Source organism: Triturus cristatus, chromosome 5_1 (assembly GCF_964204655.1).
Source record: "Triturus cristatus chromosome 5_1, aTriCri1.1, whole genome shotgun sequence".
Lineage (NCBI taxonomy): Eukaryota > Metazoa > Chordata > Amphibia > Caudata > Salamandridae > Triturus > Triturus cristatus.
Window position 1 is genome coordinate 924,296,775 of NC_140587.1, and position 22,518 is coordinate 924,319,292.

Here is a 22,518-nt window from a genome sequence, read left to right on the forward strand (position 1 = left end):
TTATCAGATTCTGTTAGAACATGAAGTTAAAAATGCCAAGAACATACTTTCTACCACTCTCCAAGAAAACACTTAACGCTGCTTTAATGTTGAAATAGATGCATTTTCTTCTGTATCTTGTTTAAATCTATATTTCCTTTGAGCAGAAGCTGATAGAATGAGTAGATGAATTAATTTAATATAGATGATGAACTGTTATTTATTGCTAAACCACATAGAACATACATTAATGGTTCTAAGTTTTAACACTAAGAATGAAAATCTCATTTGTATTGATTTTTTTGTGATATTTGTTTCTTCATGTCGATAATATATAAATATACCTTATGGGTAAACAGCTGAAAATAAGCTTTCAAACTATCTGGGGTTCACTGGCATTAGCAATTCTTCATATGCTTGTCCCCCAGCCCAGCACGAACAGCGGCCTGTTAGCTCAGTTGGTTAGAGCATGGTGCTAATAACGCCAAGGTCACAGGTTCGATCCCTGTACAGGCCAAGTTTCTGTGTTAAAAAAAAGATGCTTTTTCTTGTGTCTCTTTGTTAACTGTATATCTCTTTGGAGCAAGAGCTGCTAGAATCATTAGTTGAATCAATTTGATATAGATGTGGAATTATATATTAATGTTAAAGTGCCTTGAACATCCATTAATGGTTGTAAGTTCTAACACTAAGTAACTAAATCTCTCATTTATTACAAGCATTTTCTTCTGTCTGATGTTTAGCTCTATATTTCCTTTGAGCAGGAGCTGATAGAATGAGTAGATTAATTAATTTAATATAGATGATGAACTGTTATTTATTGCTAAACCACATAGAACATACATTAATGGTTCTAAGTTTTAACACTAAGAATGAAAATCTCATTTGTATTGATTTTTTTGTGATATTTGTTTCTTCATGTCGATAATATATAAATATACCTTATGGGTAAACAGCTGAAAATAAGCTTTCAAACTATCTGGGGTTCACTGACATTAGCAATTCTTCATATGCTTGTCCCCCATGACTGTGCACACAGTGGCCTGTTAGCTCAGTTGGTTAGAGCGTGGTGCTAATAATGCCAAGGTCACAGGTTCGATCCCTGTACATGCCAGGTGTCTGAGTTAAAAGAAAGCTTTTTCTTATCTCTCATTGTTAACTGTATACCTCTTTGGAGCAAGAGCTGCTAGAAAGATTCGATTAATACATTTTATATAGATGTGGAATTACATATTAATGTTAAAGTGCCTTGAACATCCATTAATGGTTCAAAGTTCTAACACTAAGTAATTAATCTCCCATTTATTACAAGTAATTTAGGAAAGTCTAGTTTTGATTTTTTGATAATGCTTAAAGACACCATGAATGTAAACAGCTGAATATAAGATTTCCATCTATCTCGGGTTAACAATCAGTAGCACTTCATCATCTGTTATTTCTTCAGTAGTATGCTATAAATATAGTAAGCCTATTATCTGATTCTGTTAGAACATGAAGTTAAAAATGCCAAGAACATACTTTCTACCACTCTCCAAGAAAACACTTAACGCTGCTTTAATGTTGAAATAGATGCATTTTCTTCTGTATCTTGTTTAAATCTATATTTCCTTTGAGCAGAAGCTGATAGAATGAGTAGATGAATTAATTTAATATAGATGATGAACTGTTATTTATTGCTAAACCACATGGAAAATACATTAATGGTTCTAAGTTTTAACACTAAGATTGAAAATCTCATTTGTATTGATTTTTTTGTGATATTTGTTTCTTCATGTCGATAATACATAAATATACCTTATGGGTGAACAGCTGAAAATAAGCTTTCAAACTATCTGGGGTTCACTGACATTAGCAATTCTTCATATGCTTGTCCCCCAGCCCAGCACGAACGGCGGCCTGTTAGCTCAGTTGGTTAGAGCATGGTGCTAATAACGCCAATGTCACAGGTTCGATCCCTGTACAGGCCAAGTTTCTGTGTTAAAAAAAAAGAAGCTTTTTCTTCTGTCTCTTTGTTATCTGTATATCTCTTTGGAGCAAGAGCTGCTAGAATCATTAGTTGAATCAATTTGATATAGATGTGGAATTATATATTAATGTTAAAGTGCCTTGAACATCCATTAATGGTTGTAAGTTCTAACACTAAGTAACTAAATCTCTCATTTATTACAAGCATTTTCTTCTGTCTGATGTTTATCTCTATATTTTCTTTGAGCAGGAGCTGATAGAATGAGTAGATGAATTAATTTAATATAGATGATGAACTGTTATTTATTGCTAAACCACATGGAAAATACATTAATGGTTCTAAGTTTTAACACTAAGATTGAAAATCTCATTTGTATTGATTTTTTTGTGATATTTGTTTCTTCATGTCGATAATATATAAATATACCTTATGGGTAAAGAGCTGAAAATAAGCTTTCAAACTATCTGGGGTTCACTGACATTAGCAATTCTTCATATGCTTGTCCCCCAGCCCAGCACGAACGGCGGCCTGTTAGCTCAGTTGGTTAGAGCGTGGTGCTAATAACGCCAAGGTCACAGGTTCGATCCCTGTACAGGCCAAGTTTCTGTGTTCAATAAAAGATGCTTTTTCTTGTGTCTCTTTGTTATCTGTATATCTCTTTGGAGCAAGAGCTGCTAGAATGATTAGTTGAATCAATTTGATATAGATGTGGAATTATATATTAATGTTAAAGTGCCTTGAACATCCATTAATGGTTCAAAGTTCTAACACTAAGTAATTAATCTCCCATTTATTACAAGTAATTTAGGAAAGTCTAGTTTTGATTTTTTGATAATGCTTAAAGACACCATGAATGTAAACAGCTGAATATAAGATTTCCATCTATCTCGGATTAACAATCAGTAGCACTTCATCATCTGTTATTTCTTCAGTAGTATGCTATAAATATAGTAAGCCTATTATCTGATTCTGTTAGAACATGAAGTTAAAAATGCCAAGAACATACTTTCTACCACTCTCCAAGCAAACACTTAACGCTGCTTTAATGTTGAAATAAATGCATTTTCTTCTGTATCTTGTTTAAATCTATATTTCCTTTGAGCAGAAGCTGATAGAATGAGTAGATGAATTAATTTAATATAGATGATGAACTGTTATTTATTGCTAAACCACATGGAAAATACATTAATGGTTCTAAGTTTTAACACTAAGAATGAAAATCTCATTTGTATTGATTTTTTTGTGATATTTGTTTCTTCATGTCGATAATATATAAATATACCTTATGGGTAAACAGCTGAAAATAAGCTTTCAAACTATCTGGGGTTCACTGACATTAGCAGTTCTTCATATGCTTGTCCCCCAGCCCAGCACGAACAGCGGCCTGTTAGCTCAGTTGGTTAGAGCGTGGTGCTAATAACGCCAAGGTCACAGGTTCGATCCCTGTACAGGCCAAGTTTCTGTGTTAAATAAAAGATGCTTTTTCTTCTGTCTCTTTGTTATCTGTATATCTCTTTGGAGCAAGAGCTGCTAGAATCATTAGTTGAATCAATTTGATATAGATGTGGAATTATATATTAATGTTAAAGTGCCTTGAACATCCATTAATGGTTGTAAGTTCTAACACTAGGTAACTAAATCTCTCATTTATTACAAGCATTTTCTTCTGTCTGATGTTTATCTCTATATTTCCTTTGAGCAGAAGCTGATAGAATGAGTAGATGAATTAATTTAATATAGATGATAAACTGTTATTTATTGCTAAACCACATAGAAAATACATTAATGGTTCTAAGTTTTAACACTAAGAATGAAAATCTCATTTGTATTGATTTTTTTGTGATATTTGTTTCTTCATGTCGATAATATATAAATATACCTTATGGGTAAACAGCTGAAAATAAGCTTTCAAACTATCTGGGGTTCACTGACATTAGCAATTCTTCATATGCTTGTCCCCCAGCCCAGCACGAACGGCGGCCTGTTAGCTCAGTTGGTTAGAGCGTGGTGCTAATAACGCCAAGGTCACAGGTTCGATCCCTGTACAGGCCAAGTTTCTGTGTTAAAAAAAAGATGCTTTTTCTTGTGTCTCTTTGTTAACTGTATATCTCTTTGGAGCAAGAGCTGCTAGAATCATTAGTTGAATCAATTTGATATATATGTCGAATTATATATTAATGTTAAAGTGCCTTGAACATCCATTAATGGTTGTAAGTTCTAACACTAAGTAACTAAATCTCTCATTTATTACAAGCATTTTCTTCTGTCTGATGTTTATCTCTATATTTCCTTTGAGCAGGAGCTGATAGAATGAGTAGATGAATTAATTTAATATAGATAATGAACTGTTATTTATTGCTAAACCACATAGAACATACATTAATGGTTCTAAGTTTTAACACTAAGAATGAAAATCTCATTTGTATTGATTTTTTGTGATATTTGTTTCTTCATGTCGATAATATATAAATATACCTTATGGGTAAACAGCTGAAAATAAGCTTTCAAACTATCTGGGGTTCACTGACATTCGCAGTTCTGCATATGCTTGTCCCCCAGCACAGCATGAACGGCGGCCTGTTAGCTCAGTTGGTTAGAGCGTGGTGCTAATAACGCCAAGGTCACAGGTTCGATCCCTGTACAGGCCAAGTTTCTGTGTTAAAAAAAAGATGCTTTTTCTTGTGTCTCTTTGTTATCTGTATATCTCTTTGGAGCAAGAGCTGCTAGAATGATTAGTTGAATCAATTTGATATAGATGTGGAATTATATATTAATGTTAAAGTGCCTTGAACATCCATTAATGGTTCAAAGTTCTAACAGTGTCAACAAGAGATGTGTAGTTCCTACAGGACAGGAAGTCGACAGGGAATAAAATATTCCAATTCAGACTTCAACCTAGTGAAAATAAGTGCACAAGGGAAGGGAATCCCTTCAGGGTGGAACTAAAACCCTCACACACCCAGCAAGCTAGGTGTCATGCTTCATCATCTGGGTTCTGCTCCTCGTCGGGTCGGCGGTGCAATACCCGACGGGCACCCATACAGGGGCTCTTTGTCGGAGATCTTTTGTTCCCTGCCGTATGGTGCATGCGTGTGAGGGCCCGGGAGTGTAGATGTAAGTGATTAAAAAGGTTGGTTAATCTGAATTTAAAGTTTATTGGCTCAGTCAACCACCTATTAAAAAGGGAAGTGAGTGGCGTAAAAGCTATATATGCTCACAACGGATTAGTGGCTAGCTACGCTCGACTCTTATGGTCAACATGTTTCGCGCGCATTGAGTCAGGAGGATCTCGTGGCGCTTCGTCAGGACCTATAATGAAGTGAAGTGTGCTCGAAAAAACTATCTACAGTGTGGTGAAAAGTTCTAACACTAAGTAATTAATCTCCCATTTATTACAAGTAATTAAGGAAAGTCTAGTTTTGATTTTTTGATAATGCTTAAAGACATCATGAATGTAAACAGCTGAATATAAGATTTCCATCTATCTCGGGTTAACAATCAGTAGCACTTCATCATCTGTTATTTCTTCAGTAGTATGCTATAAATATAGTAAGCCTATTATCTGATTCTGTTAGAACATGAAGTTAAAAATGCCAAGAACATACTTTCTACCACTCTCCAAGCAAACACTTAACGCTGCTTTAATGTTGAAATAAATGCATTTTCTTCTGTATCTTGTTTAAATCTATATTTCCTTTGAGCAGAAGCTGATAGAATGAGTAGATGAATTAATTTAATATAGATGATGAACTGTTATTTATTGCTAAACCACATGGAAAATACATTAATGGTTCTAAGTTTTAACACTAAGAATGAAAATCTCATTTGTATTGATTTTTTTGTGATATTTGTTTCTTCATGTCGATAATATATAAATATACCTTATGGGTAAACAGCTGAAAATAAGCTTTCAAACTATCTGGGGTTCACTGACATTAGCAATTCTTCATATGCTTGTCCCCCAGCCCAGCACGAACGGCGGCCTGTTAGCTCAGTTGGTTAGAGCGTGGTGCTAATAACGCCAATGTCACAGGTTCGATCCCTGTACAGGCCAAGTTTCTGTGTTAAATAAAAGATGCTTTTTCTTCTGTCTCTTTGTTATCTGTATATCTCTTTGGAGCAAGAGCTGCTAGAATCATTAGTTGAATCAATTTGATATAGATGTGGAATTATATATTAATGTTAAAGTGCCTTGAACATCCATTAATGGTTGTAAGTTCTAACACTAAGTAACTAAATCTCTCATTTATTACAAGCATTTTCTTCTGTCTGATGTTTATCTCTATATTTCCTTTGAGCAGGAGCTGATAGAATGAGTAGATGAATTAATTTAATATAGATGATGAACTGTTATTTATTGCTAAACCACATGGAAAATACATTAATGGTTCTAAGTTTTAACACTAAGATTGAAAATCTCATTTGTATTGATTTTTTTGTGATATTTGTTTCTTCATGTCGATAATATATAAATATACCTTATGGGTAAACAGCTGAAAATAAGCTTTCAAACTATCTGGGGTTCACTGACATTAGCAATTCTTCATATGCTTGTCCCCCAGCCCAGCACGAACGGCGGTCTGTTAGCTCAGTTGGTTAGAGCGTGGTGCTAATAACGCCAAGGTCACAGGTTTGATCCCTGTACAGGCCAAGTTTCTGTGTTCAATAAAAGATGCTTTTTCTTGTGTCTCTTTGTTATCTGTATATCTCTTTGGAGCAAGAGCTGCTAGAATGATTAGTTGAATCAATTTGATATAGATGTGGAATTATATATTAATGTTAAAGTGCCTTGAACATCCATTAATGGTTCAAAGTTCTAACACTAAGTAATTAATCTCCCATTTATTACAAGTAATTTAGGAAAGTCTAGTTTTGATTTTTTGATAATGCTTAAAGACACCATGAATGTAAACAGCTGAATATAAGATTTCCATCTATCTCGGGTTAACAATCAGTAGCACTTCATCATCTGTTATTTCTTCAGTAGTATGCTATAAATATAGTAAGCCTATTATCTGATTCTGTTAGAACATGAAGTTAAAAATGCCAAGAACATACTTTCTACCACTCTCCAAGCAAACACTTAACGCTGCTTTAATGTTGAAATAAATGCATTTTCTTCTGTATCTTGTTTAAATCTATATTTCCTTTGAGCAGAAGCTGATAGAATGAGTAGATGAATTAATTTAATATAGATGATGAACTGTTATTTATTGCTAAACCACATGGAAAATACATTAATGGTTCTAAGTTTTAACACTAAGAATGAAAATCTCATTTGTATTGATTTTTTTGTGATATTTGTTTCTTCATGTCGATAATATATAAATATACCTTATGGGTAAACAGCTGAAAATAAGCTTTCAAACTATCTGGGGTTCACTGACATTAGCAATTCTTCATATGCTTGTCCCCCAGCCCAGCACGAACGGCGGCCTGTTAGCTCAGTTGGTTAGAGCGTGGTGCTAATAACGCCAAGGTCACAGGTTCGATCCCTGTACAGGCCAAGTTTCTGTGTTAAAAAAAAGATGCTTTTTCTTGTGTCTCTTTGTTAACTGTATATCTCTTTGGAGCAAGAGCTGCTAGTAGTTGAATCAATTTGATATAGATGTGGAATTATATATTAATGTTAAAGTGCCTTGAACATCCATTAATGGTTGTAAGTTCTAACACTAAGTAACTAAATCTCTCATTTATTACAAGCATTTTCTTCTGTCTGATGTTTATCTCTATATTTCCTTTGAGCAGAAGCTGATAGAATGAGTAGATGAATTAATTTAATATAGATGATGAACTGTTATTTATTGCTAAACCACATGGAAAATACATTAATGGTTCTAAGTTTTAACACTAAGAATGAAAATCTCATTTGTATTGATTATTTTGTGATATTTGTTTCTTCATGTCGATAATATATAAATATACCTTATGGGTAAACAGCTGAAAATAAGCTTTCAAACTATCTGGGGTTCACTGACATTAGCAATTCTTCATATGCTTGTCCCCCAGCCCAGCACGAACGGCGGCCTGTTAGCTCAGTTGGTTAGAGCGTGGTGCTAATAACGCCAATGTCACAGGTTCGATCCCTGTACAGGCCAAGTTTCTGTGTTAAATAAAAGAAGCTTTTTCTTCTGTCTCTTTGTTATCTGTATATCTCTTTGGAGCAAGAGCTGCTAGAATCATTAGTTGAATCAATTTGATATAGATGTGGAATTATATATTAATGTTAAAGTGCCTTGAACATCCATTAATGGTTGTAAGTTCTAACACTAAGTAACTAAATCTCTCATTTATTACAAGCATTTTCTTCTGTCTGATGTTTATCTCTATATTTCCTTTGAGCAGGAGCTGATAGAATGAGTAGATGAATTAATTTAATATAGATGATGAACTGTTATTTATTGCTAAACCACATGGAAAATACATTAATGGTTCTAAGTTTTAACACTAAGATTGAAAATCTCATTTGTATTGATTTTTTTGTGATATTTGTTTCTTCATGTCGATAATATATAAATATACCTTATGGGTAAACAGCTGAAAATAAGCTTTCAAACTATCTGGGGTTCACTGACATTAGCAATTCTTCATATGCTTGTCCCCCAGCCCAGCACGAACGGCGGCCTGTTAGCTCAGTTGGTTAGAGCGTGGTGCTAATAACGCCAAGGTCACAGGTTCGATCCCTGTACAGGCCAAGTTTCTGTGTTCAATAAAAGATGCTTTTTCTTGTGTCTCTTTGTTATCTGTATATCTCTTTGGAGCAAGAGCTGCTAGAATGATTAGTTGAATCAATTTGATATAGATGTGGAATTATATATTAATGTTAAAGTGCCTTGAACATCCATTAATGGTTCAAAGTTCTAACACCAAATAATTAATCTCCCATTTATTACAAGTAATTTAGGAAAGTCTAGTTTTGATTTTTTGATAATGCTTAAAGACACCATGAATGTAAACAGCTGAATATAAGATTTCCATCTATCTCGGATTAACAATCAGTAGCACTTCATCATCTGTTATTTCTTCAGTAGTATGCTATAAATATAGTAAGCCTATTATCTGATTCTGTTAGAACATGAAGTTAAAAATGCCAAGAACATACTTTCTACCACTCTCCAAGCAAACACTTAACGCTGCTTTAATGTTGAAATAAATGCATTTTCTTCTGTATCTTGTTTAAATCTATATTTCCTTTGAGCAGAAGCTGATAGAATGAGTAGATGAATTAATTTAATATAGATGATGAACTGTTATTTATTGCTAAACCACATGGAAAATACATTAATGGTTCTAAGTTTTAACACTAAGAATGAAAATCTCATTTGTATTGATTTTTTTGTGATATTTGTTTCTTCATGTCGATAATATATAAATATACCTTATGGGTAAACAGCTGAAAATAAGCTTTCAAACTATCTGGGGTTCACTGACATTAGCAGTTCTTCATATGCTTGTCCCCCAGCCCAGCATGAACAGCGGCCTGTTAGCTCAGTTGGTTAGAGCGTGGTGCTAATAACGCCAAGGTCACAGGTTCGATCCCTGTACAGGCCAAGTTTCTGTGTTAAATAAAAGATGCTTTTTCTTCTGTCTCTTTGTTATCTGTATATCTCTTTGGAGCAAGAGCTGCTAGAATCATTAGTTGAATCAATTTGATATAGATGTGGAATTATATATTAATGTTAAAGTGCCTTGAACATCCATTAATGGTTGTAAGTTCTAACACTAAGTAACTAAATCTCTCATTTATTACAAGCATTTTCTTCTGTCTGATGTTTATCTCTATATTTCCTTTGAGCAGAAGCTGATAGAATGAGTAGATGAATTAATTTAATATAGATGATAAACTGTTATTTATTGCTAAACCACATAGAAAATACATTAATGGTTCTAAGTTTTAACACTAAGAATGAAAATCTCATTTGTATTGATTTTTTTGTGATATTTGTTTCTTCATGTCGATAATATATAAATATACCTTATGGGTAAACAGCTGAAAATAAGCTTTCAAACTATCTGGGGTTCACTGACATTAGCAATTCTTCATATGCTTGTCCCCCAGCCCAGCACAAACGGCGGCCTGTTAGCTCAGTTGGTTAGAGCGTGGTGCTAATAACGCCAAGGTCACAGGTTCGATCCCTGTACAGGCCAAGTTTCTGTGTTAAAAAAAAAGATGCTTTTTCTTGTGTCTCTTTGTTAACTGTATATCTCTTTGGAGCAAGAGCTGCTAGAATCATTAGTTGAATCAATTTGATATAGATGTGGAATTATATATTAATGTTAAAGTGCCTTGAACATCCATTAATGGTTGTAAGTTCTAACACTAAGTAACTAAATCTCTCATTTATTACAAGCATTTTCTTCTGTCTGATGTTTATCTCTATATTTCCTTTGAGCAGGAGCTGATAGAATGAGTAGATGAATTAATTTAATATAGATAATGAACTGTTATTTATTGCTAAACCACATAGAACATACATTAATGGTTCTAAGTTTTAACACTAAGAATGAAAATCTCATTTGTATTGATTTTTTTGTGATATTTGTTTCTTCATGTCGATAATATATAAATATACCTTATGGGTAAACAGCTGAAAATAAGCTTTCAAACTATCTGGGGTTCACTGACATTAGCAGTTCTTCATATGCTTGTCCCCCAGCCCAGCACGAACAGCGGCCTGTTAGCTCAGTTGGTTAGAGCGTGGTGCTAATAACGCCAAGGTCACAGGTTCGATCCCTGTACAGGCCAAGTTTCTGTGTTAAATAAAAGATGCTTTTTCTTCTGTCTCTTTGTTATCTGTATATCTCTTTGGAGCAAGAGCTGCTAGAATCATTAGTTGAATCAATTTGATATAGATGTGGAATTATATAATAATGTTAAAGTGCCTTGAACATCCATTAATGGTTGTAAGTTCTAACACTAAGTAACTAAATCTCTCATTTATTACAAGCATTTCCTTCTGTCTGATGTTTATCTCTATATTTCCTTTGAGCAGAAGCTGATAGAATGAGTAGATGAATTAATTTAATATAGATGATAAACTGTTATTTATTGCTAAACCACATAGAAAATACATTAATGGTTCTAAGTTTTAACACTAAGAATGAAAATCTCATTTGTATTGATTTTTTTGTGATATTTGTTTCTTCATGTCGATAATATATAAATATACCTTATGGGTAAACAGCTGAAAATAAGCTTTCAAACTATCTGGGGTTCACTGACATTAGCAATTCTTCATATGCTTGTCCCCCAGCCCAGCACGAACGGCGGCCTGTTAGCTCAGTTGGTTAGAGCGTGGTGTTAATAACGCCAAGGTCACAGGTTCGATCCCTGTACAGGCCAAGTTTCTGTGTTAAAAAAAAGATGCTTTTTCTTGTGTCTCTTTGTTAACTGTATATCTCTTTGGAGCAAGAGCTGCTAGAATCATTAGTTGAATCAATTTGATATAGATGTGGAATTATATATTAATGTTAAAGTGCCTTGAACTTCCATTAATGGTTGTAAGTTCTAACACTAAGTAACTAAATCTCTCATTTATTACAAGCATTTTCTTCTGTCTGATGTTTATCTCTATATTTCCTTTGAGCAGGAGCTGATAGAATGAGTAGATGAATTAATTTAATATAGATGATGAACTGTTATTTATTGCTAAACCACATAGAACATACATTAATGGTTCTAAGTTTTAACACTAAGAATGAAAATCTCATTTGTATTGATTTTTTTGTGATATTTGTTTCTTCATGTCGATAATATATAAATATACCTTATGGGTAAACAGCTGAAAATAAGCTTTCAAACTATCTGGGGTTCACTGACATTAGCAGTTCTGCATATGCTTGTCCCCCAGCACAGCACGAACGGCGGCCTGTTAGCTCAGTTGGTTAGAGCGTGGTGCTAATAACGCCAAGGTCACAGGTTCGATCCCTGTACAGGCCAAGTTTCTGTGTTAAAAAAAAAGATGCTTTTTCTTGTGTCTCTTTGTTAACTGTATATCTCTTTGGAGCAAGAGCTGCTAGAATCATTAGTTGAATCAATTTGATATAGATGTGGAATTATATATTAATGTTAAAGTGCCTTGAACTTCCATTAATGGTTGTAAGTTCTAACACTAAGTAACTAAATCTCTCATTTATTACAAGCATTTTCTTCTGTCTGATGTTTATCTCTATATTTCCTTTGAGCAGGAGCTGATAGAATGAGTAGATGAATTAATTTAATATAGATGATGAACTGTTATTTATTGCTAAACCACATAGAACATACATTAATGGTTCTAAGTTTTAACACTAAGAATGAAAATCTCATTTGTATTGATTTTTTTGTGATATTTGTTTCTTCATGTCGATAATATATAAATATACCTTATGGGTAAACAGCTGAAAATAAGCTTTTAAACTATCTGGGGTTCACTGACATTAGCAATTCTTCATATGCTTGTCCCCCATGACTGTGCACACAGTGGCCTGTTAGCTCAGTTGGTTAGAGCGTGGTGCTAATAATGCCAAGGTCACAGGTTCGATCCCTGTACATGCCAGGTGTCTGAGTTAAAAGAAAGCCTTTTCTTATCTCTCATTGTTAACTGTATACCTCTTTGGAGCAAGAGCTGCTAGAAAGATTCGATTAATACATTTTATATAGATGTGGAATTACATATTAATGTTAAAGTGCCTTGAACATCCATTAATGGTTCAAAGTTCTAACACTAAGTAATTAATCTCCCATTTATTACAAGTAATTTATGAAAGTCTAGTTTTGATTTTTTGATAATGCTTAAAGACACCATGAATGTAAACAGCTGAATATAAGATTTCCATCTATCTCGGGTTAACAATCAGTAGCACTTCATCATCTGTTATTTCTTCAGTAGTATGCTATAAATATAGTAAGCCTATTATCAGATTCTGTTAGAACATGAAGTTAAAAATGCCAAGAACATACTTTCTACCACTCTCCAAGAAAACACTTAACGCTGCTTTAATGTTGAAATAGATGCATTTTCTTCTGTATCTTGTTTAAATCTATATTTCCTTTGAGCAGAAGCTGATAGAATGAGTAGATGAATTAATTTAATATAGATGATGAACTGTTATTTATTGCTAAACCACATAGAACATACATTAATGGTTCTAAGTTTTAACACTAAGAATGAAAATCTCATTTGTATTGATTTTTTTGTGATATTTGTTTCTTCATGTCGATAATATATAAATATACCTTATGGGTAAACAGCTGAAAATAAGCTTTCAAACTATCTGGGGTTCACTGGCATTAGCAATTCTTCATATGCTTGTCCCCCAGCCCAGCACGAACAGCGGCCTGTTAGCTCAGTTGGTTAGAGCATGGTGCTAATAACGCCAAGGTCACAGGTTCGATCCCTGTACAGGCCAAGTTTCTGTGTTAAAAAAAAGATGCTTTTTCTTGTGTCTCTTTGTTAACTGTATATCTCTTTGGAGCAAGAGCTGCTAGAATCATTAGTTGAATCAATTTGATATAGATGTGGAATTATATATTAATGTTAAAGTGCCTTGAACATCCATTAATGGTTGTAAGTTCTAACACTAAGTAACTAAATCTCTCATTTATTACAAGCATTTTCTTCTGTCTGATGTTTAGCTCTATATTTCCTTTGAGCAGGAGCTGATAGAATGAGTAGATTAATTAATTTAATATAGATGATGAACTGTTATTTATTGCTAAACCACATAGAACATACATTAATGGTTCTAAGTTTTAACACTAAGAATGAAAATCTCATTTGTATTGATTTTTTTGTGATATTTGTTTCTTCATGTCGATAATATATAAATATACCTTATGGGTAAACAGCTGAAAATAAGCTTTTAAACTATCTGGGGTTCACTGACATTAGCAATTCTTCATATGCTTGTCCCCCATGACTGTGCACACAGTGGCCTGTTAGCTCAGTTGGTTAGAGCGTGGTGCTAATAATGCCAAGGTCACAGGTTCGATCCCTGTACATGCCAGGTGTCTGAGTTAAAAGAAAGCCTTTTCTTATCTCTCGTTGTTAACTGTATACCTCTTTGGAGCAAGAGCTGCTAGAAAGATTCGATTAATACATTTTATATAGATGTGGAATTACATATTAATGTTAAAGTGCCTTGAACATCCATTAATGGTTCAAAGTTCTAACACTAAGTAATTAATCTCCCATTTATTACAAGTAATTTATGAAAGTCTAGTTTTGATTTTTTGATAATGCTTAAAGACACCATGAATGTAAACAGCTGAATATAAGATTTCCATCTATCTCGGGTTAACAATCAGTAGCACTTCATCATCTGTTATTTCTTCAGTAGTATGCTATAAATATAGTAAGCCTATTATCAGATTCTGGTAGAACATGAAGTTAAAAATGCCAAGAACATACTTTCTACCACTCTCCAAGAAAACACTTAACGCTGCTTTAATGTTGAAATAGATGCATTTTCTTCTGTATCTTGTTTAAATCTATATTTCCTTTGAGCAGAAGCTGATAGAATGAGTAGATGAATTAATTTAATATAGATGATGAACTGTTATTTATTGCTAAACCACATGGAAAATACATTAATGGTTCTAAGTTTTAACACTAAGATTGAAAATCTCATTTGTATTGATTTTTTTGTGATATTTGTTTCTTCATGTCGATAATACATAAATATACCTTATGGGTGAACAGCTGAAAATAAGCTTTCAAACTATCTGGGGTTCACTGACATTAGCAATTCTTCATATGCTTGTCCCCCAGCCCAGCACGAACGGCGGCCTGTTAGCTCAGTTGGTTAGAGCATGGTGCTAATAACGCCAATGTCACAGGTTCGATCCCTGTACAGGCCAAGTTTCTGTGTTAAAAAAAAGAAGCTTTTTCTTCTGTCTCTTTGTTATCTGTATATCTCTTTGGAGCAAGAGCTGCTAGAATCATTAGTTGAATCAATTTGATATAGATGTGGAATTATATATTAATGTTAAAGTGCCTTGAACATCCATTAATGGTTGTAAGTTCTAACACTAAGTAACTAAATCTCTCATTTATTACAAGCATTTTCTTCTGTCTGATGTTTATCTCTATATTTTCTTTGAGCAGGAGCTGATAGAATGAGTAGATGAATTAATTTAATATAGATGATGAACTGTTATTTATTGCTAAACCACATGGAAAATACATTAATGGTTCTAAGTTTTAACACTAAGATTGAAAATCTCATTTGTATTGATTTTTTTGTGATATTTGTTTCTTCATGTCGATAATATATAAATATACCTTATGGGTAAAGAGCTGAAAATAAGCTTTCAAACTATCTGGGGTTCACTGACATTAGCAATTCTTCATATGCTTGTCCCCCAGCCCAGCACGAACGGCGGCCTGTTAGCTCAGTTGGTTAGAGCGTGGTGCTAATAACGCCAAGGTCACAGGTTCGATCCCTGTACAGGCCAAGTTTCTGTGTTCAATAAAAGATGCTTTTTCTTGTGTCTCTTTGTTATCTGTATATCTCTTTGGAGCAAGAGCTGCTAGAATGATTAGTTGAATCAATTTGATATAGATGTGGAATTATATATTAATGTTAAAGTGCCTTGAACATCCATTAATGGTTCAAAGTTCTAACACCAAATAATTAATCTCCCATTTATTACAAGTAATTTAGGAAAGTCTAGTTTTGATTTTTTGATAATGCTTAAAGACACCATGAATGTAAACAGCTGAATATAAGATTTCCATCTATCTCGGATTAACAATCAGTAGCACTTCATCATCTGTTATTTCTTCAGTAGTATGCTATAAATATAGTAAGCCTATTATCTGATTCTGTTAGAACATGAAGTTAAAAATGCCAAGAACATACTTTCTACCACTCTCCAAGCAAACACTTAACGCTGCTTTAATGTTGAAATAAATGCATTTTATTCTGTATCTTGTTTAAATCTATATTTCCTTTGAGCAGAAGCTGATAGAATGAGTAGATGAATTAATTTAATATAGATGATGAACTGTTATTTATTGCTAAACCACATGGAAAATACATTAATGCTTCTAAGTTTTAACACTAAGAATGAAAATCTCATTTGTATTGATTTTTTTGTGATATTTGTTTCTTCATGTCGATAATATATAAATATACCTTATGGGTAAACAGCTGAAAATAAGCTTTCAAACTATCTGGGGTTCACTGACATTAGCAGTTCTTCATATGCTTGTCCCCCAGCCCAGCACGAACAGCGGCCTGTTAGCTCAGTTGGTTAGAGCGTGGTGCTAATAACGCCAAGGTCACAGGTTCGATCCCTGTACAGGCCAAGTTTCTGTGTTAAATAAAAGATGCTTTTTCTTCTGTCTCTTTGTTATCTGTATATCTCTTTGGAGCAAGAGCTGCTAGAATCATTAGTTGAATCAATTTGATATAGATGTGGAATTATATATTAATGTTAAAGTGCCTTGAACATCCATTAATGGTTGTAAGTTCTAACACTAGGTAACTAAATCTCTCATTTATTACAAGCATTTTCTTCTGTCTGATGTTTATCTCTATATTTCCTTTGAGCAGAAGCGGATAGAATGAGTAGATGAATTAATTTAATATAGATGATAAACTGTTATTTATTGCTAAACCACATAGAAAATACATTAATGGTTCTAAGTTTTAACACTAAGAATGAAAATCTCATTTGTATTGATTTTTTTGTGATATTTGTTTCTTCATGTCGATAATATATAAATATACCTTATGGGTAAACAGCTGAAAATAAGCTTTCAAACTATCTGGGGTTCACTGACATTAGCAATTCTTCATATGCTTGTCCCCCAGCCCAGCACGAACGGCGGCCTGTTAGCTCAGTTGGTTAGAGCGTGGTGCTAATAACGCCAAGGTCACAGGTTCGATCCCTGTACAGGCCAAGTTTCTGTGTTAAAAAAAAGATGCTTTTTCTTGTGTCTCTTTGTTAACTGTATATCTCTTTGGAGCAAGAGCTGCTAGAATCATTAGTTGAATCAATTTGATATAGATGTCGAATTATATATTAATGTTAAAGTGCCTTGAACATCCATTAATGGTTGTAAGTTCTAACACTAAGTAACTAAATCTCTCATTTATTACAAGCATTTTCTTCTGTCTGATGTTTATCTCTATATTTCCTTTGAGCAGGAGCTGATAGAATGAGTAGATGAATTAATTTAATATAGATAATGAACTGTTATTTATTGCTAAACCACATAGAACATACATTAATGGTTCTAAGTTTTAACACTAAGAATGAAAATCTCATTTGTATTGATTTTTTGTGATATTTGTTTCTTCATGTCGATAATATATAAATATACCTTATGGGTAAACAGCTGAAAATAAGCTTTCAAACTATCTGGGGTTCACTGACATTCGCAGTTCTGCATATGCTTGTCCCCCAGCACAGCATGAACGGCGGCCTGTTAGCTCAGTTGGTTAGAGCGTGGTGCTAATAACGCCAAGGTCACAGGTTCGATCCCTGTACAGGCCAAGTTTCTGTGTTAAAAAAAAGATGCTTTTTCTTGTGTCTCTTTGTTATCTGTATATCTCTTTGGAGCAAGAGCTGCTAGAATGATTAGTTGAATCAATTTGATATAGATGTGGAATTATATATTAATGTTAAAGTGCCTTGAACATCCATTAATGGTTCAAAGTTCTAACAGTGTCAACAAGAGATGTGTAGTTCCTACAGGACAGGAAGTCGACAGGGAATAAAATATTCCAATTCAGACTTCAACCTAGTGAAAATAAGTGCACAAGGGAAGGGAATCCCTTCAGGGTGGAACTAAAACCCTCACACACCCAGCAAGCTAGGTGTCATGCTTCATCATCTGGGTTCTGCTCCTCGTCGGGTCGGCGGTGCAATACCCGACGGGCACCCATACAGGGGCTCTTTGTCGGAGATCTTTTGTTCCCTGCCGTATGGTGCATGCGTGTGAGGGCCCGGGAGTGTAGATGTAAGTGATTAAAAAGGTTGGTTAATCTGAATTTAAAGTTTATTGGCTCAGTCAACCACCTATTAAAAAGGGAAGTGAGTGGCGTAAAAGCTATATATGCTCACAACGGATTAGTGGCTAGCTACGCTCGACTCTTATGGTCAACATGTTTCGCGCGCATTGAGTCAGGAGGATCTCGTGGCGCTTCGTCAGGACCTATAATGAAGTGAAGTGTGCTCGAAAAAACTATCTACAGTGTGGTGAAAAGTTCTAACACTAAGTAATTAATCTCCCATTTATTACAAGTAATTAAGGAAAGTCTAGTTTTGATTTTTTGATAATGCTTAAAGACATCATGAATGTAAACAGCTGAATATAAGATTTCCATCTATCTCGGGTTAACAATCAGTAGCACTTCATCATCTGTTATTTCTTCAGTAGTATGCTATAAATATAGTAAGCCTATTATCTGATTCTGTTAGAACATGAAGTTAAAAATGCCAAGAACATACTTTCTACCACTCTCCAAGCAAACACTTAACGCTGCTTTAATGTTGAAATAAATGCATTTTCTTCTGTATCTTGTTTAAATCTATATTTCCTTTGAGCAGAAGCTGATAGAATGAGTAGATGAATTAATTTAATATAGATGATGAACTGTTATTTATTGCTAAACCACATGGAAAATACATTAATGGTTCTAAGTTTTAACACTAAGAATGAAAATCTCATTTGTATTGATTTTTTTGTGATATTTGTTTCTTCATGTCGATAATATATAAATATACCTTATGGGTAAACAGCTGAAAATAAGCTTTCAAACTATCTGGGGTTCACTGACATTAGCAATTCTTCATATGCTTGTCCCCCAGCCCAGCACGAACGGCGGCCTGTTAGCTCAGTTGGTTAGAGCGTGGTGCTAATAACGCCAATGTCACAGGTTCGATCCCTGTACAGGCCAAGTTTCTGTGTTAAATAAAAGATGCTTTTTCTTCTGTCTCTTTGTTATCTGTATATCTCTTTGGAGCAAGAGCTGCTAGAATCATTAGTTGAATCAATTTGATATAGATGTGGAATTATATATTAATGTTAAAGTGCCTTGAACATCCATTAATGGTTGTAAGTTCTAACACTAAGTAACTAAATCTCTCATTTATTACAAGCATTTTCTTCTGTCTGATGTTTATCTCTATATTTCCTTTGAGCAGGAGCTGATAGAATGAGTAGATGAATTAATTTAATATAGATGATGAACTGTTATTTATTGCTAAACCACATGGAAAATACATTAATGGTTCTAAGTTTTAACACTAAGATTGAAAATCTCATTTGTATTGATTTTTTTGTGATATTTGTTTCTTCATGTCGATAATATATAAATATACCTTATGGGTAAACAGCTGAAAATAAGCTTTCAAACTATCTGGGGTTCACTGACATTAGCAATTCTTCATATGCTTGTCCCCCAGCCCAGCACGAACGGCGGTCTGTTAGCTCAGTTGGTTAGAGCGTGGTGCTAATAACGCCAAGGTCACAGGTTCGATCCCTGTACAGGCCAAGTTTCTGTGTTCAATAAAAGATGCTTTTTCTTGTGTCTCTTTGTTATCTGTATATCTCTTTGGAGCAAGAGCTGCTAGAATGATTAGTTGAATCAATTTGATATAGATGTGGAATTATATATTAATGTTAAAGTGCCTTGAACATCCATTAATGGTTCAAAGTTCTAACACTAAGTAATTAATCTCCCATTTATTACAAGTAATTTAGGAAAGTCTAGTTTTGATTTTTTGATAATGCTTAAAGACACCATGAATGTAAACAGCTGAATATAAGATTTCCATCTATCTCGGGTTAACAATCAGTAGCACTTCATCATCTGTTATTTCTTCAGTAGTATGCTATAAATATAGTAAGCCTATTATCTGATTCTGTTAGAACATGAAGTTAAAAATGCCAAGAACATACTTTCTACCACTCTCCAAGCAAACACTTAACGCTGCTTTAATGTTGAAATAAATGCATTTTCTTCTGTATCTTGTTTAAATCTATATTTCCTTTGAGCAGAAGCTGATAGAATGAGTAGATGAATTAATTTAATATAGATGATGAACTGTTATTTATTGCTAAACCACATGGAAAATACATTAATGGTTCTAAGTTTTAACACTAAGAATGAAAATCTCATTTGTATTGATTTTTTTGTGATATTTGTTTCTTCATGTCGATAATATATAAATATACCTTATGGGTAAACAGCTGAAAATAAGCTTTCAAACTATCTGGGGTTCACTGACATTAGCAATTCTTCATATGCTTGTCCCCCAGCCCAGCACGAACGGCGGCCTGTTAGCTCAGTTGGTTAGAGCGTGGTGCTAATAACGCCAAGGTCACAGGTTCGATCCCTGTACAGGCCAAGTTTCTGTGTTAAAAAAAAGATGCTTTTTCTTGTGTCTCTTTGTTAACTGTATATCTCTTTGGAGCAAGAGCTGCTAGTAGTTGAATCAATTTGATATAGATGTGGAATTATATATTAATGTTAAAGTGCCTTGAACATCCATTAATGGTTGTAAGTTCTAACACTAAGTAACTAAATCTCTCATTTATTACAAGCATTTTCTTCTGTCTGATGTTTATCTCTATATTTCCTTTGAGCAGAAGCTGATAGAATGAGTAGATGAATTAATTTAATATAGATGATGAACTGTTATTTATTGCTAAACCACATGGAAAATACATTAATGGTTCTAAGTTTTAACACTAAGAATGAAAATCTCATTTGTATTGATTATTTTGTGATATTTGTTTCTTCATGTCGATAATATATAAATATACCTTATGGGTAAACAGCTGAAAATAAGCTTTCAAACTATCTGGGGTTCACTGACATTAGCAATTCTTCATATGCTTGTCCCCCAGCCCAGCACGAACGGCGGCCTGTTAGCTCAGTTGGTTAGAGCGTGGTGCTAATAACGCCAATGTCACAGGTTCGATCCCTGTACAGGCCAAGTTTCTGTGTTAAATAAAAGAAGCTTTTTCTTCTGTCTCTTTGTTATCTGTATATCTCTTTGGAGCAAGAGCTGCTAGAATCATTAGTTGAATCAATTTGATATAGATGTGGAATTATATATTAATGTTAAAGTGCCTTGAACATCCATTAATGGTTGTAAGTTCTAACACTAAGTAACTAAATCTCTCATTTATTACAAGCATTTTCTTCTGTCTGATGTTTATCTCTATATTTCCTTTGAGCAGGAGCTGATAGAATGAGTAGATGAATTAATTTAATATAGATGATGAACTGTTATTTATTGCTAAACCACATGGAAAATACATTAATGGTTCTAAGTTTTAACACTAAGATTGAAAATCTCATTTGTATTGATTTTTTTGTGATATTTGTTTCTTCATGTCGATAATATATAAATATACCTTATGGGTAAACAGCTGAAAATAAGCTTTCAAACTATCTGGGGTTCACTGACATTAGCAATTCTTCATATGCTTGTCCCCCAGCCCAGCACGAACGGCGGCCTGTTAGCTCAGTTGGTTAGAGCGTGGTGCTAATAACGCCAAGGTCACAGGTTCGATCCCTGTACAGGCCAAGTTTCTGTGTTCAATAAAAGATGCTTTTTCTTGTGTCTCTTTGTTATCTGTATATCTCTTTGGAGCAAGAGCTGCTAGAATGATTAGTTGAATCAATTTGATATAGATGTGGAATTATATATTAATGTTAAAGTGCCTTGAACATCCATTAATGGTTCAAAGTTCTAACACCAAATAATTAATCTCCCATTTATTACAAGTAATTTAGGAAAGTCTAGTTTTGATTTTTTGATAATGCTTAAAGACACCATGAATGTAAACAGCTGAATATAAGATTTCCATCTATCTCGGATTAACAATCAGTAGCACTTCATCATCTGTTATTTCTTCAGTAGTATGCTATAAATATAGTAAGCCTATTATCTGATTCTGTTAGAACATGAAGTTAAAAATGCCAAGAACATACTTTCTACCACTCTCCAAGCAAACACTTAACGCTGCTTTAATGTTGAAATAAATGCATTTTCTTCTGTATCTTGTTTAAATCTATATTTCCTTTGAGCAGAAGCTGATAGAATGAGTAGATGAATTAATTTAATATAGATGATGAACTGTTATTTATTGCTAAACCACATGGAAAATACATTAATGGTTCTAAGTTTTAACACTAAGAATGAAAATCTCATTTGTATTGATTTTTTTGTGATATTTGTTTCTTCATGTCGATAATATATAAATATACCTTATGGGTAAACAGCTGAAAATAAGCTTTCAAACTATCTGGGGTTCACTGACATTAGCAGTTCTTCATATGCTTGTCCCCCAGCCCAGCATGAACAGCGGCCTGTTAGCTCAGTTGGTTAGAGCGTGGTGCTAATAACGCCAAGGTCACAGGTTCGATCCCTGTACAGGCCAAGTTTCTGTGTTAAATAAAAGATGCTTTTTCTTCTGTCTCTTTGTTATCTGTATATCTCTTTGGAGCAAGAGCTGCTAGAATCATTAGTTGAATCAATTTGATATAGATGTGGAATTATATATTAATGTTAAAGTGCCTTGAACATCCATTAATGGTTGTAAGTTCTAACACTAAGTAACTAA

At 33.8% G+C, this 22,518-nt stretch overlaps 17 non-coding genes across 17 annotated transcripts; all 17 read left to right on the forward strand.

Annotated features, from left to right (window-relative positions):
- The first annotated feature begins 2,470 nt into the window (after nt 1-2,470).
- TRNAI-AAU (transfer RNA isoleucine (anticodon AAU)) lies at nt 2,471-2,544 on the forward strand. Its single transcript has one exon. It is a non-coding gene; the product is annotated as a tRNA-Ile (tRNA).
- A 782-nt stretch (nt 2,545-3,326) lies between these two features.
- TRNAI-AAU (transfer RNA isoleucine (anticodon AAU)) lies at nt 3,327-3,400 on the forward strand. Its single transcript has one exon. It is a non-coding gene; the product is annotated as a tRNA-Ile (tRNA).
- A 523-nt stretch (nt 3,401-3,923) lies between these two features.
- On the forward strand, nt 3,924-3,997 carry TRNAI-AAU (transfer RNA isoleucine (anticodon AAU)). Its single transcript has one exon. It is a non-coding gene; the product is annotated as a tRNA-Ile (tRNA).
- Nucleotides 3,998-4,519: 522 nt separating this feature from the next.
- On the forward strand, nt 4,520-4,593 carry TRNAI-AAU (transfer RNA isoleucine (anticodon AAU)). The gene has a single exon. It is a non-coding gene; the product is annotated as a tRNA-Ile (tRNA).
- Nucleotides 4,594-7,378: 2,785 nt separating this feature from the next.
- On the forward strand, nt 7,379-7,452 carry TRNAI-AAU (transfer RNA isoleucine (anticodon AAU)). The gene has a single exon. It is a non-coding gene; the product is annotated as a tRNA-Ile (tRNA).
- A 1,114-nt stretch (nt 7,453-8,566) lies between these two features.
- Nucleotides 8,567-8,640, forward strand: TRNAI-AAU (transfer RNA isoleucine (anticodon AAU)). Its single transcript has one exon. It is a non-coding gene; the product is annotated as a tRNA-Ile (tRNA).
- A 782-nt stretch (nt 8,641-9,422) lies between these two features.
- Nucleotides 9,423-9,496, forward strand: TRNAI-AAU (transfer RNA isoleucine (anticodon AAU)). The gene has a single exon. It is a non-coding gene; the product is annotated as a tRNA-Ile (tRNA).
- Nucleotides 9,497-10,019: 523 nt separating this feature from the next.
- On the forward strand, nt 10,020-10,093 carry TRNAI-AAU (transfer RNA isoleucine (anticodon AAU)). Its single transcript has one exon. It is a non-coding gene; the product is annotated as a tRNA-Ile (tRNA).
- A 524-nt stretch (nt 10,094-10,617) lies between these two features.
- Nucleotides 10,618-10,691, forward strand: TRNAI-AAU (transfer RNA isoleucine (anticodon AAU)). Its single transcript has one exon. It is a non-coding gene; the product is annotated as a tRNA-Ile (tRNA).
- A 1,120-nt stretch (nt 10,692-11,811) lies between these two features.
- Nucleotides 11,812-11,885, forward strand: TRNAI-AAU (transfer RNA isoleucine (anticodon AAU)). Its single transcript has one exon. It is a non-coding gene; the product is annotated as a tRNA-Ile (tRNA).
- Nucleotides 11,886-15,309: 3,424 nt separating this feature from the next.
- Nucleotides 15,310-15,383, forward strand: TRNAI-AAU (transfer RNA isoleucine (anticodon AAU)). The gene has a single exon. It is a non-coding gene; the product is annotated as a tRNA-Ile (tRNA).
- Nucleotides 15,384-16,165: 782 nt separating this feature from the next.
- Nucleotides 16,166-16,239, forward strand: TRNAI-AAU (transfer RNA isoleucine (anticodon AAU)). The gene has a single exon. It is a non-coding gene; the product is annotated as a tRNA-Ile (tRNA).
- A 523-nt stretch (nt 16,240-16,762) lies between these two features.
- TRNAI-AAU (transfer RNA isoleucine (anticodon AAU)) lies at nt 16,763-16,836 on the forward strand. The gene has a single exon. It is a non-coding gene; the product is annotated as a tRNA-Ile (tRNA).
- A 522-nt stretch (nt 16,837-17,358) lies between these two features.
- Nucleotides 17,359-17,432, forward strand: TRNAI-AAU (transfer RNA isoleucine (anticodon AAU)). Its single transcript has one exon. It is a non-coding gene; the product is annotated as a tRNA-Ile (tRNA).
- Nucleotides 17,433-20,217: 2,785 nt separating this feature from the next.
- On the forward strand, nt 20,218-20,291 carry TRNAI-AAU (transfer RNA isoleucine (anticodon AAU)). The gene has a single exon. It is a non-coding gene; the product is annotated as a tRNA-Ile (tRNA).
- Nucleotides 20,292-21,405: 1,114 nt separating this feature from the next.
- TRNAI-AAU (transfer RNA isoleucine (anticodon AAU)) lies at nt 21,406-21,479 on the forward strand. The gene has a single exon. It is a non-coding gene; the product is annotated as a tRNA-Ile (tRNA).
- Nucleotides 21,480-22,261: 782 nt separating this feature from the next.
- Nucleotides 22,262-22,335, forward strand: TRNAI-AAU (transfer RNA isoleucine (anticodon AAU)). Its single transcript has one exon. It is a non-coding gene; the product is annotated as a tRNA-Ile (tRNA).
- Nucleotides 22,336-22,518: the final 183 nt, after the last annotated feature.